We start from the raw sequence: 14,456 nt of genomic DNA on the forward strand, positions 1-14,456 counted from the left end.
GATCACACACGGAATTGTGTGGTTGGATGCTTGGTTGTAGCTTTTTGAATTAGCAGCCGATATTGCATGTTCATAATAAAGTCTCACTGACAAAGCTAGAAACATTTCTTAAGCTCCAGATGGCTGCTGTTCTTTATGACTCGCTTTAGTGTGCAGACTTTGGTTTCATATATTTTGATAATCCATCCTGATTATTGAACTAATACTCATAGTTCTCCATGTACACCAACAGCACGCTTTGAGAAGCTGCAGCATATGCCTTGGTAGGGGAAATTTCGAAGCTAAGAAAATCTCTGTAGATGATGTCTCTCATTTCTTAGGTTCCCTTAAGGCTGAGACCCGTGACTCTGGTAATGTCTCTTTAAACATAGTGACAAGATTCTCATTCTATGCATGGTCTTTCAGTGGATGAGGAATAGTCTTGAAACATTTTCCAAAGTCTCTTCTAAAGACCACCCTTTATATTGGATCAAGTTCTAAACTGAACCAACAACAAAAGTAAAAACGCATGGAAGAGTTTATTGGATGGAAAATACAAAGGGCAAAGATGCATAAGTGTTTTGTGTAGGTGACAGAGAAGATGGGAGCTGAGAATCCCAAGCCCTGGAGCTGCTGAGCAGTTGCCACAGCAGGGGTTGCACTGGCAGATTCTCTACAGTGTGATTGCAACACCTTAAGAATCAGAATATCGCATAAAACAAGTATCCATGCAGAAGGAGGAAATAAGGAGCGGTGTAGGACAGAGTACTTTTTGTAGGACCCTGCAGTAGCACAAACATGAGAAAGCTGAGTCCAAATACACACGCTATTACAGAAGTTTTCTTTTCCATACTGACCTTGCTGGTATTATTCTGCATTTACATTCCTGTGGGCAAAAGACGAAACTGCGTGTGAGTCGTGGACAGGGTAATCTGAGTGTGGGCTCATCCCACGGGGCTTATTTAGAGACAAATGTGTTGTTCCAACCTCAGGAAAGCACTTAGAAAAAAGTGTAAAGAGTTTGTGTTTGATTGATCTGTGTGTGCAGCTTAGTGCTGACGTTTTCCACTTAGTATTCACTTCACAAATAAGAGATGTAAAATGTTTAGATTAAACAAAGCCAAAATTAAGAAAATTTATTGATTCTCTCCTTTCCTTCCATCCTTCTTACTAAAAGTTTTTGGCTCTCTTACTTTCGTGACTGTGGTCTATATTGGCATTTACGCTAATGAAGAGCCCACGGTGTTTCCCTAAATGTTCTGCTACAAGTACCTTGTTAATAGCTTCCATTTATCCAGCAAAAGAAAAACTGCAATCTCCAACATGTTGTGCAATAAACCAAGGACACAGAAGGGGCATGAAAGTGCAGTCTCTCCCTATCTGTGCCATCCTTTATTCCAGCACGGTCAAATGCTTTGTACAGGAAGATGAAACCTGAACTGCAGGTCAAAAGAAGCTTGCCCAAGGATCTGTGCTTGTTCCTCTCCAGAGATGGAAATAGACAGAAATGAAATCTGAGTGAGGCCCTGTGGCTTGTAGCACAGTGGTTAGCAGTAAGTTTGTCTAGGAAATTATTATCATGTTCTAACAGAAAGTAATGATTCTGCTTGCTGCTTGTACTTCACGCTGGGTGAGAGAAAAGCTTATTAGCAGAAATAAGCATTCTGTTTTTTAACCTTCTTTTCTATGGTATGTGGTGAAAATGCTAAAACGTGAACTTTATTTCATCAGGTTTATTCCATGAACAGAAAAGAAGACAGCACTCCTGATCCTCCTCTTCATCACATACCAGCAAGATTTCAGGGTGGCAATCTTTGAAGAGATTCTGAAACATCAAATCAGGAAACGATGGGAATAAGCTGATTTCTTCCTGAGATAACACTGAGAACATCGTTGCATGTCTGATGGAGAACAGAAAACGAGTGAGAAAGGTAAGACAGCTTCTTTAGAATTAGTTCTTTTGCATTTCTGAAACACGAAAAGCAAAATTAAGTCTTACAGGGAAAACATAATTAAGTTTCACTTGGATAAATTCCATGGCTATAAAGAGCTAATAGAACAAGCACTGTAAGCAAGTGAAATACACTCAGCTTACAGAACTATTTGGCTATCATCTGTACACATAATCACACTGATTCACGTGAAGGTGATATTTACTTACAATAAAGGTGGGGCACTGATGTTACAGTTGCTTTCTTAACATGCCACTGGTGTCCCTTCAAAAACACGTAAGCCACAAAAGTTGTGGCTAATTGTGAAGGTTTTCTTCTAGGTGATCTTGGGCAGGTCCAGCAAAGCGATAGCAGCAGTGCCAGGAGTGCAGTCCATGTATGGGTAACCTCCCAGCCTGTGCTCTAATAGCTGTTCCACTGAAGAGTAAAGATTCTTTCCAGAATTAGTCACGAGGACTAATTAATTTATCTTCTTCTAGCAATTAGTTTTTCTTGCCGTATTATAATGGATTCTGTGTTCATCATCTGATCAGCAATTTTGAAATGGTCATTTAACGCCTGCAAACCATAAAGATTAAAAAAATACAAATGCTGAGATCCTCTGATTAAAAATCCATCGGATAGGAAATGAGTTTTATCTCAGTGAAATTGCATAGTGGAGAAGAAGTCGTAAAGATATATAAATACAGAGTGGTCAGTGCCAAAATTTAGAACATCTTTAGGGGACATTAATATTATTTGCATGAATTTGTCACTAATTAGTCTATCTGTATTTCCCTGCAGCATGCAGTCTTCTAAAACAGTCCAAATTCTCTAAGGTGATGGTTTATTTCTGCCAGAGGCAAAAACCAAGTGATGCACAGTGCAGTTGCTCACCTGCCATTGCCCCGCGTGCAGCTGGACCCCAAGCAGTGGCTGCCCCCAGCCAGCTCATTGCTGAGCATTTGTGAGACATCCCTGAGGTCAGCTGTCCTGCTTTGTCACCTCTCAGCTGCTTTTCCCCCCATCTCCTCATGTTGGGCAGCACAAGAAGCTGTGAAGCCCTTAACTTAGCATAAACCCTGCTCTACAACAACTAGAACATAGCGTGCTATCAACAGGATCTTCATCTTAAATCCAAAACACAGAGACCGTACAAGCCACTATGAAGAACATTCACTCTATCCCAGCCAAAACTAGGATATTTTTATGTGCTGACTTTGGAGTTGCTCTTCCTGCTCATTTGATGCTCCAGTTACGGTGTTTGTTAGCAGCTGCAAAACCCAGCCTTAGGATGGGGCTTAGTTTTGCTAATAAATGCCCTCACAATCTCAGAGTTTTCCTTTAGAGAGCTGGTGGAGAGCAGTTTTTAGCAATTGAGTTAGCTTTCCTGTAATCATGCTGCTTTTCAGCAAGCCTTGAACCACATCTCTCTGAAAGTGATAGATGATTTATTCTTGCTGCAGGAGGCTGCTGAAGTTGCTCATTAACAGTTATTGATGCCATAACACTTCTTGCTATAACGGACTTTCTTTTGATTATTAGAACTTCTTTTAGCTTCAGTTCTCAAGAGCTTACTCATAGCAGCTTAATCAATATTTTGGTGTTTCTAAATGGGATTTTTTTAAAATAATTTGTCCCATTTTTCTTTATTTACTAAAATGTCTATTGCAATCAAAGGAACTGTTTCCTCCTTATTTTTTTTCCCTTCCAGAAAAGGTTCTTTCAGAAGTTTCAGCAACTCTTTGCAATGACCAGGAATATGAATTTCTGTGTATTCTGTGTTTCTTGGATACTATTTGAAATGTTCCAAGTGCTCAAGTTATTGCAGGTGATGTCATCCAACGGACTGTGTGCAAATGACCAGCAGGCACTGATCCCTGCACTGATCTGGCTTTTGATTAAAAAAAGATGTGACAAGGTTTCCATTCATTTAAATGGGGATATGATTAGACCATTAGCCGATCTTTTATTTCTTTTAAGTAATGAAATATTATACAGATAGTTCAGAGGAGCTGTTAGTACTACCAGTCCTTCCAGTTGTTAGCTTTTCCTTGTTATAAGCTGATCTGTAATGAAATATTTTCAACTCTCTCGTGGTAGAGCTGTGTTCTGTATAACTCTTAAAAATTTTATAGCAAGACGTTCCTCTTGGGTTTAAGCCAGTGCAAAAACCAATGATGAGTTCTCAAGCATGGCATTCTTTCCCCGTGATTTCTGCATTTTGCGCTGCATTTTCTGTTGTAGGCTGTACACAGTGTATCTGGTGGATTCTTTCCTACTTCCAGAGCAGGGATAAGAGGGTGGTTTTTGATTTTCTCATTCTTAATGAATGGAAAAATAGCACTGCTTTGACTCTTTACTTTACAGTCATAAAACTGCCCAAAGTTTACTTGACAAAAAAGGAGTGAAGAGCTGCTGACCTGCTGGAAAGGAGTGTTTCCCTCTGGATTCACCTCCCAACCGCTTCCAGCAAAATCAGTCTTTCCCATTTAAATTTGTCAGCACAGATTAAAATCAGACATCAAATTTTGTACCAGTAAAAAAGAAATCTGATTAAATATAAGGGCTGCTCTGAAAGTAATGCCTCCTGTTTTGTTAAGTTGGCCCACAGCATCAGAGGCAGCTGTTGGAGGGACGGCAGCAGAGGCTGAACCTTCTCACCAGGATCCCATTGCATTTTGTGGCCATGTGAGAGATGGCAGCAGAGGGGCACAGTGGCAGAATGGCATCTGGGAACAATACTTTTTTCTGCTGAAACACTGAAAGGTTCTGTGAGGGACCCAGTAAGAGATTTCAGGCCTAAGATCCTCTGGGATGACAATTCCCACTGTCTTGCTTTCTGCTGAATAATTTTTATTTCTCCTGAAAGAAAGTTCATCTTGCTTTTGAAGAAGATGGTCTAACTGGAATTAGTTCGTTACAAGAGCAGAAGGAAAGTTGCTTTTGTTTTTTAAAGTCTTCAAGGATTCAGTCTAATCCTTAAATCTCCAGAGTTGGTGATAGGATGTTTGTCCAAGACTGCAGTGCTGCCTGCCTGTGAGCTTCCAGAGATTCGTTCAAGCAGGGTTTGAAGCAGGTGAATATTCTTTTCAAGCTTCACGTTATCTAAACATACACCTTCCTTGGGGGTCAGTGGTAGTTTGTTCATGTTGGGTTTGGGTTTTGGCATTCCAGGGACCTGTGTGTCTGTCTGAACTGTGAAAATTACCACCTTAAATAACAGCAGGACAAGGCACGTCAGATACAACTTTTTAGACAGGGCTGACTGCTGATTTTGTAAAGACTCTTCATATTTCCTGCCAATTGGCAAACCTGCTGATGCTGAGCTGCTCTGCTGATGGTTTTATTTACTGGGGACTGAATCTGGTTTGTGTGTCAAGCTTGTGACATACATCTCTGAAGTTTCTGGTGTGAATGACTTGCTGGGTGACAAGTAGGTCTGGTGCAGAGAGAAGATTAGAACAGAGCTGCTCTGCCTTGTGGCCCAGACTTTTAACTACTTGAGAAAGAAACAATCTTCCCTGTTCTGTAAAGCTCTTATAAAAAGTCTTGGTATATTTTTATTTGTTGTTGTTGTTCTTTCCCTATAGCTGTCAAAATGGTACTTAGCAGGTTTATCCAAAAAACTGAGAGCTGGGGGTATAGTCACTGAGCTGATCCTATTTTAATCATTGACCTTAAGTGGAAAGAACCAAAAAATCAAACAAATATTTTCTTTTTTTTTGCTGATCTTTGAAAGGCTGCCAAAGCTAGCAAAGGTGAATCCATTTGGGACAAAGGAGATGCTTTTGTTTTCCTGATTCTTTCAGCTTTGTTGTATTTTTTATGGCACTCAGCTACTGTAATTGGAATACAAAACAACTTTGCATCAAATCCCTCTGAAACCAAGATATGCTTCATATAAGTACAATGCCACCCAGAAAATGCTTGTGTACCTTACATGTGTATAATTTATACCTACTTGGTAAGTATTCTAAATTCCTGCAGCTTTTTTTTTTTTTGTTAAAGGACAAAGATGGAGAGAGAATTTTCCTGCACCTCTTTGGCTTGAACAGAAGAGCTCAGCCTGAATCGAAGTACTAATTCAAATGCAGCAATTTTGAAAAGAAAAATTAAATATGAATGTTAATTTTTTTGTATCATACAGACTGCTGACACGAAACCCCCTGCAGGTGTTACTTTTATCCTTGTTGCTCAATGCTCTGAGGGAAATACACCTGTTACAGTTCAGTGAGCTCACATACATGCGCAGCCTGTCCAGTATTCATGGATCCTTCAGGTTCAGTACACTGGGAATAAACCTTAGAGCATAGGCATTTTTCTTAAAAGGTCATTAAAGCTTTCCAGAGGCCCAAACTGTTTAGTAATGTTCATGTAGTGAATTAAGTGGTGTCACACTTGTGATTAATGTCAATTAAACAGCTTGGGCTGATTTTGTATGATCTAAAGCAGTTTTGTTCCATATTGCCTGCTGTGGGACATGGCTGCAACTTTGGCACTGGCTGTGGGCTCCCATAGAGCTAAGACGATAGATTCTGCATGTCAATTGCAAAGCCTGGGAGGTGAATTGTTCAGTATTGGTGAGGATTCTTTGTGTACTACTCAACATGGTCCAGAGTATTTCATTCACTGCCTTGCAACTAACATGAAAACAAGAGAACAAAAACGGGGTGGGCCAACTTTGTTTCCTTATGAACATAACTCTGGTTATGTCCATAAGTTATGCCTACTGCTTCAGCAATAGAATCTTTTGCTTTCTTGGGAGTGTAAACATTTGCAGGATTAAATAAATAACAACAATTTTAATAACAATGATATAGGGACTCCTCCATAAGGTCAGTCAGGCCTTTTCTTCTGTGAAACCGCTCAGTTCTGTGTAACAGGACAAGATGAGCACAGTTTTGAAATCATTCACATTCACTCTGAAATGTAAGGACATTGGCTGGTGTTTGATTGATGCAGGTAATGGTTTTTGCTCACCAAGGACAGAACTTACAAAAAAAGAATAATTCAAGAAGCTGATACTTTGTAAATGTGATAAAATGCATGTTTTCAACTGGAATTTGGGATGTTAAGTAACTACTTGTAAATTTATTCTGCTTCCGTGCTGCTTACTCCCCTGGGAATATTTATACAAGACAGCCTTCATTCTGGTGAGCTTCACAAACTAAGCTTAGTTGTCTTTTGTAAGATGAAATCTGTGTTGCCACCATCCTTACAGAGACCATTCTTTTATCAGTTTCAGTTTGTCCTCAGCTATTTTGAAGAATGAGCACAGATGTATTGTAAATCCTGTTAATATGCCTCTCTCATTTCTGGAGATGCCTTTCCAGATTCATGCTAGGGTTTAATTTGTCTTTTCTTTGAGGCAGAAATGCCGCACTGGTGGCTCATCACCATTCTCAAGGCCTTGAGGCTTTCTCTTCCTCTGTCATATGGAAATCAAAGTATTTCATGGGAGTCCATCTGTTCTGATGAAAGCAAACACCTAACATTTTTTGACCTGCCCAGAAAGCTTTTAGATAGCAAGCTGCTTGATTTCCTGAGAGTTTATTGACTGTTGGGCTCTGCCTCTGAGGCAATTCTCCTATGCAGAGTAGGTCAGGTACATAAGACGTCCCACAGTGCATGCTGTAGATCGACTCTCAGGCAGGTAATAATCAGATCTAAGGATTCTAGTCCTCACCTGCCTTTGTCTGAGGTAAACCACAAAACGGGGGTTCTGATAATTGTACTAGGATAACCAAGGTTCTGTTTTATAATGAAAAATAAGAGCCTATTTGAGTTTCTGAGTTAGATTCTTTTTTTCATTTTCCCTAGAGCAAAATTCTCTTCCTTGCAATAGTAAATATTATTGTGTCTCTGGAATAATAAGATATTGTTAGAAGAAAAATCCTGTATGTATTTATCTTTGAGATTGGATTAAGACGCTAGCAACAAATGCAGCCGTTTCTGTGTCTCTTCACGGCTGTTCTGTCCTTAGCTGTCAACATTTTCTTGAAGCATCTCTCCTTGTACATTGTCACCTTCACTTTTTTCCTTAGTTAGCCACGCTTTTTGTTTGAAAAACAAGAACCAAATATGCAAGAAGAAAGAACCTTACTCCTTCAGCCCTTCACCTTGATAGTCATACTGATAGCCATTACAACACTAATCCATCACAGGCAGATTTTTTTGGTAAGAATCCCTCAGTGGAGGACGGTTTGTCAATTATCGTGTTACTGAATGCTAACTGCAGTGGCTCATAACTTCCATAAGGCAATGCCTTATCTTATGTCCAGTTACCTTCAAATATTAGATTCCCTTCTTTGGTAGATCTATGACCACTTTTCTGCTATTACTGATACTGGAGTTCCTTCCTAGAAGCACCCTCGTGCTTCTCATGCCTCAGTTGTCTGTCTTGATTCTTTATCAGTTGCTCTTTCTCTCTCGCTGCTTTTTTTCAACAATTCCCTCACCAACTGGTTTGATACAGCAACTGAGAGAACATGATGGTTCTCAGTCACTTTAGGGTTGATATGTAGTGTAGTGAGGCCCTGTTTCATATTGAATGAATTTGTTTCCTGCAGTGCTTTACTGTCAGCCTTCCAGAAACATAGTTCAAGAGTGGAAGAAGGTTAATTCACTTATAGGAACAGGCCATTTTTCATTTTATTGTTTAGATTCATTGTATTGCTAAATTATTATCTAGCAGTTAAATGTCAGGTTACCCTCCACTGCCTTCTTCAAGGAAGATTTTGGCATGAGTTGCCTGAGCCTCAGGGGAGGTTTAGATTGGATCTTAGGAAGAATTTATTTACAGGGAGTTGTCATCACGCGTTGGAAGTGGTAGAGAGAGTCCTCATTATTGGAGGCATTTAAGAGAAAGCAGACGTGGCGCTGAGGGACGTGGTTCAGTGGTGGGACTTGTTGGGCCAGGTTGATGGTGCCTCGATGATCTTTTTAACCTAGAGGACTTTCTGATTCCATGAGCAGTAATGCACAGTGTGTGTGACTGCAGAACAGCATACCGCTGGAAATGTGATGGACATTTTTCACTGCCTCACTGGGTTGCCTCTTCCTCAGTCCCTTTTCTCTCCTTCCCTTCTCTCCTCCCCCCCTCCATCCAGCACTGGTGTTTTATGTAGTTAGAACCAGCAAAATCATACACAGCTTTCTCTAGTGCACAACTTAAAAATGTAGCTTACTTTATTTCATGAGTCATTTGTGCTCTCGAACAAGATGAGTAGAACAGATTCCTTTTTCGTGACAGTTGAGATAAATGGGGCTGGTATAATTGACAGAAGGATGCGATAGATTTGTATTTGATGGCATTTTCATGATTGGGGTGTCAGTGCAAAAAAGACCACTGTTTTTTCGAGGAGTGCCTGCTCTGCATATGCTAAAATTGGGTTACTTTAAAGATACACAGAACTAAGCCCCGACATGTCTATGCACTTCTGGATAGTATTGGATGGTAGCTGCTCAGAGAGGAAGTGCTAAAATGAAACCAGTTTCTTCAATCTGTAGTAAGTCCAATTCACTTATTTTTATACCCTTGTGTGTGCTCCGTAAACATGGTATGCTCTCTTATTACATTTCCACCTCAGTAATTGAAAAGTTCATACAGGAGTTACATGTGGGAATTGTTATTGGAAGGTGATTTTTTTTCTTCTGCTCAATAGATACAATTCCCAAGCAATTAAAACTTTTTCTATTATACAACCACAGAATCTCTGCTAAAAATGTCACAGGAACATGCTGCAGTTGTAGAAGAAATAAAAGCTTTGAAGAACAGAGTATTTGTAGTAAAGTTAACCAAACATCTAAACATTAAATTGTGTATTGACTTTGGACAACGAAAAGAGTTGGGAAATATTTCATGCTGTACTTGGTTGGGTTTTTTTTCAATGCATAGAATTTGACCCTTAAAGGCAATGGCCTTGTCTAGAGCAGTGCAAGTACAAAGCTTTGGTGATTAATGAGTTTTAGAATAAATTTCTATAAATGCAAATTCTGCTGTTTTCTGAAGATTTGTACAAAATTATTTTACATACATTTTCAATCCAAGCATTCAGCCTGGGAAAGGCCTGAGATAAACTTAGTGTACTCTGCTTTGAAAACAAGATTTTGCTCTTTGGAGTGTACCTATGTAGTCAGTGAACACAAATATGAACACAGATCTCTGAGAATAGAGATGAAGGCAGCCTTTCTGCTGGAGCAGGACTTCTGTTCCCAGAAGACATGTGGAACTTAATTCTGAGTTCACAGAGGTTAATGAAAAGCTTTCCACTGATGTTTCTACTCTGCTTTTATATAGGATACAATACCATTCTCACTGCTGCAGAACCAGGTCTCTTCCAGTAGTACGTTTAGGCAGTGCAGCTGTCATCTCTTACCTTTTCCTTTGTCATCCTCTCCTTAGGAAGCAAATTATGACTGCTTTATGACAGTGCTGTTATAGGAGCAGCATTCGGTATGTTTGTTGCTCTCTGTTCATAGCAGAAAGCAGAAAGCAGAGAGGATGAAAGGTGTGTTTTGCAGTTGGAGAGGGTTTTGAAGGTCCTTAAATTCTGAGAAAGTTCAGGTAGAGATCTAATCCTGGGAAGTTCTGTTGGCTTCTAGCCACTGCAGAGGGATTAGCTGTGCCAGAAAGTTCTGTGCAGGCTCTTTTCTTGGGAGGTATCTTTGGATGTTGTGCCACCAAGCCCTTTGAAACTCTTGCTGACTTCAGGTCACAGGAATGCAAACGTCTGTAGGCACTGGACAACGGATTGAAAACTGTTGTTTTATTATTGTTTCTCCACTACTCTTTTCTGCATCTCGGTAATGTGCAGGGTATCTGCACAGAATTTTGTTGGGCTTTTTGTAGAATGATGTATATGTTCTTGTTAGGAATATCAAATTCCTTTTCCTCAGTCCTGTTATTAAGTGCGAAAGATGGAATGAAACGTACCTCAAGAGAGAATCAGAAATACTAAGATGATAGTTATGTCTCAATAATCTGCCACTTTGCTGTCCACCATGACACTTGTGCTGTGCTTCTGCATCTGCTTTGTCCACATGAGTCCCACCTGACTCAAGGATTCTGAGTTCCCTGACTTCCCAGTGTAGTGCACAGGGTAGCACGGGCTGTGCTGGGGCTACTGGTTCACTCATGCACTGAGGGTAGTATGGTCTATCTCAGAGACAAACATTCTTGGATCTCTTAGGGTGAGTAAATGCTCACTTTCAGATCTTCAGTGCATAACCTCAAACCTCTGTATCGACGATTCCTGCTTGGTTCTTTGAATACACTGTTCTTTAAAAATGATTCTTTAAAAAAAAAAAAAAAGAACTAATTAATTTCAAGACGTGATGTGAAAGCTTATCCCTGCTGCTGTAAGATCTAGTGTCAAACTTCCTGTGAGGACAGCGTGCTTCCTATTGCAAATCCCTCTATTTACACCAGTGGCAGTGTTTATGACACTGTTCGTTTTTAATTATGGCTTTCCTGAAATTTTAGGAAAAATAATCACCTCTTTTTCCCCCCTTCCCAATACTAATCTTCTCAACAGTATTTAATCACAAGGAAAGTATTCTATGTAGGTGTTGGCATTTGGGATAATTTTCAGCACTTCATGAGAGTCAAAGGGTGGAATTTGCCTTTGGATGTATGTGTGCACCAAGGGAAGAAAGGTGTCCATCTAAAAGAGCAGTTTGACTGAAAGTCTCTTCCTCAGTAGGAAACCTTCTGTTGATTTCAGTGGATTGGCAGAAATCAACCCAGTAGGTAATTAACACAGGTAGAAACCTGGCCTCATTTTTATGGCATTGCTTAATGATCATGTTCGTTGCTTTCTTACTATTGCTTCAGAAATGCCTCAGTTATCATTCATTGAATTTCTTTTGGTTGGGTCTGTCTAATTCTTTGCTTTTCAAAGTCAAAGTGTGAACAAGAAGTGCAGAATTTCATCACAAAAGCTGTACAATGCAGAAGAATTGACACCTAGAGAAACAAGCAGAGTTAAACGGGATTTGACAGGCTGCAGAAAAGAGAGAATGAACAAGATGCAAACAATGAGCAGCAACTACTTATCATTTCACTGGTCACCACAACACATTAAAACTTTCAAAGGCTGTGAAATTAATTGCATGCAGAACAGCACTCAAGGTGCTTAATACTTTGTCTCTCTGGGACAATTTGCTAAGAGCCATCTTTTGAACTACAAATACAAAGCAGGAAAGATGGGGCTCTCTCTGGCTGTGTCATTCTTCATTTTAATGAGGAAAAAATGTCACACTGAGCAGTGTGAATGTGAAATATTATAATGTGCTTCAGTTTTATGTCAGAGCAAGTATGTTTCTTAAAAGAGCCCTAATGATTCTAAATTTTAGACCTTGTTGACAAGACATCTGCTTACTTGGCCTGTGGTTTGAGTCTCATGTATAAACTCATTATCATATATATTAAAAGAAACCTATTAAAATATTTGCATTTTAAAATGAATGATTAAAAAGAACCCATCCACCCTTCCCATCTTTCAGAAACTTGTTCTTTTTGTCGTGCAAAGCATTCCACTGGGGAGAGAGAAATAATACGTTCGTTATTTTCAAGCCATTTAACATTTGGGTAATTCTTATAATTACTTTTCTCTTTAATTGTTAAAGCTGGAAGGCTGATATAATATTACTTTTAAAATTCATAGTTCAATGTAAATAATCTTTTCTGTACCCACAGACCTCTCAGCTGGATGCTGACTATAACCCTAAGGGTGCTCATTCCTCTTTTTGGTCTTATTTGTTATTTGCTCCTCATCAGTTTTCTATTATTCTCTTTCCTGCCTCTTCAGCTGTCTAGATGCACATGTAATGGGTGAAACAACACTTGAAGCCTTGCTGCTTGTTTATTTAAACAAACCATACTGAGATGAAAAGAGCTGATGATTACAAAGATGTAACAGATCTTATCTAAAAGCTCATCAGGCTCTTGAGAGATTTTAGAAGATCTCCCACCTGGACTCGAGGCTCTGAGATCTTCGCCTGCTGCCCCTGGTGCAGCACAGAGCAGGATGCTCCCCTTGCTTTGGTGGGCAGGTTGCTGGTTGGCTCTGTAAGAATGGGTTTGGGTGTGTGTGGGCTCAGCCCGCTCTCAGCTCTGTTAAGTTCCACTGAGCTGGTGGTTTGCAGGTTGCAGGCAGTTCGGGTCTCCTCTGGTAGATCTGGTAGCTGCAAGAGAAACATTTGAATATATCCATAGGCCAAGAGGCTGCTTGCTATGCAGGCTGTTCTCTTGTTTGTTAAAAGGCCTCTGCACAAGGCACGAGGAGTGCAGCAGCATGCAGTGGGGAAATAGTTAGCTGAGAAGGTTCTGCTGCCTTCCAGCCCTGGGCACCCACGAGGCTGGGATGGCATGGATCTGCTAACACACCCACCAGCATCGTGCTGGGATTTGTGTTTCAGATGGAGCAAAGATGAGACTCATTTACTCTGGAGTACTGCTGGTTGCTCTGAGATGAATTTTGTTTGGTGGCAAGGCTAGCAAGAAACTACTTTGCTGCTGAGGTTTCTCATGCCTAGCGAGGAGACATCTTTATTTCCATACACTCCTCTTCCACTCTCCTCTCTTAAAAAATATAATCTTTGGTGTGTCAGTTTCCTAAAACATGCTTAGTGCTTTCTCAGGCATTTAAACCATTTTGTTGCATATTGAAAGCGGCTGTATGGGAAAAGGAAACGGCTCCTGCTGCTTCACAAAAGCAATATGTATAGCATCACAGCTGGAAATAGCATGTTTTATGAACCTGATTTATCTCTCTGCTGTGTGGTATAAATCCTGCTTCCTCACTGCATGGCCTGCACGTGCATTTTCAAGGGCCTAATCCTGCAAGGTCCTGAACGAGGCGCAGAGGAAGGATTCAATTACAAATAAACGTTGATTAGGGGATTGCTGTAACTCCTACACATCCTCTGCCACCTGCCAGGGCAAGCACTCTGTAGAATGGCACAGATCAATGAAAATATTTCCTACCCACTGGAATTATTACATACAGTACTTAATACAATATTTGAAAATCAGAATTATAGCCCATGCAAAGCAGAACATGCTAGCACCTCACTCAACACAGTCCCTTTGTTCCATTCCATGGTTGTTAGCAGACGATAGACTTTTATGACTTCCATTTTATGATGTTTTCCCTTTTGCACAATGTATTTTGTTGCCAGTTTTCACAGACTGCCAAATCCTTTGCAGAAAGACAGCTGCCTGGTCCCTGTTAAAATATCCGAGTTGTCCAGGTCCTTAGCTAATTCATTGTCCCCATGATGTTGGGAAGGGTCACAGGTAACTGAGGCAGAGAGAGAATGAGGTATGAGGGTACTTTACATGATCCAGATGTGTAGGAGCCAAATGCAGCTGTGTTCTTGCTGCCACCAGGGCTCTCTGTGAGTGAACCACAGGTGCAGCTGTGCTCCAAGCTGCCAGGCCCAGCTGCCTTTCCAGCCCACCTGTACCAGCAGTTATCTTTGAATGTCACATACTCTACTGACTATTAAGAGCCATGGAAGCTGCGTTCTGTTTCTCTT

At 40.3% G+C, this 14,456-nt stretch overlaps 1 long non-coding RNA gene across 1 annotated transcript in view; it reads left to right on the forward strand.

Annotated features, from left to right (window-relative positions):
- The window catches only part of LOC122176044, a 180,368-nt gene that overhangs the window by 45,707 nt on the left and 120,205 nt on the right, over window positions 1-14,456 (forward strand). The window contains exon 3 of the long non-coding RNA XR_006177611.1: window positions 1,711-1,910. This is a non-coding gene — a long non-coding RNA (uncharacterized LOC122176044). The remainder of the gene's footprint in view (window positions 1-1,710; window positions 1,911-14,456) is intronic.

This window comes from Lagopus leucura, unplaced genomic scaffold, assembly GCF_019238085.1.
Source record: "Lagopus leucura isolate 7727_CA_CO unplaced genomic scaffold, USGS_WTPT01 Super-Scaffold_760, whole genome shotgun sequence".
In the NCBI taxonomy this organism is placed as follows: Eukaryota; Metazoa; Chordata; class Aves; order Galliformes; family Phasianidae; genus Lagopus; species Lagopus leucura.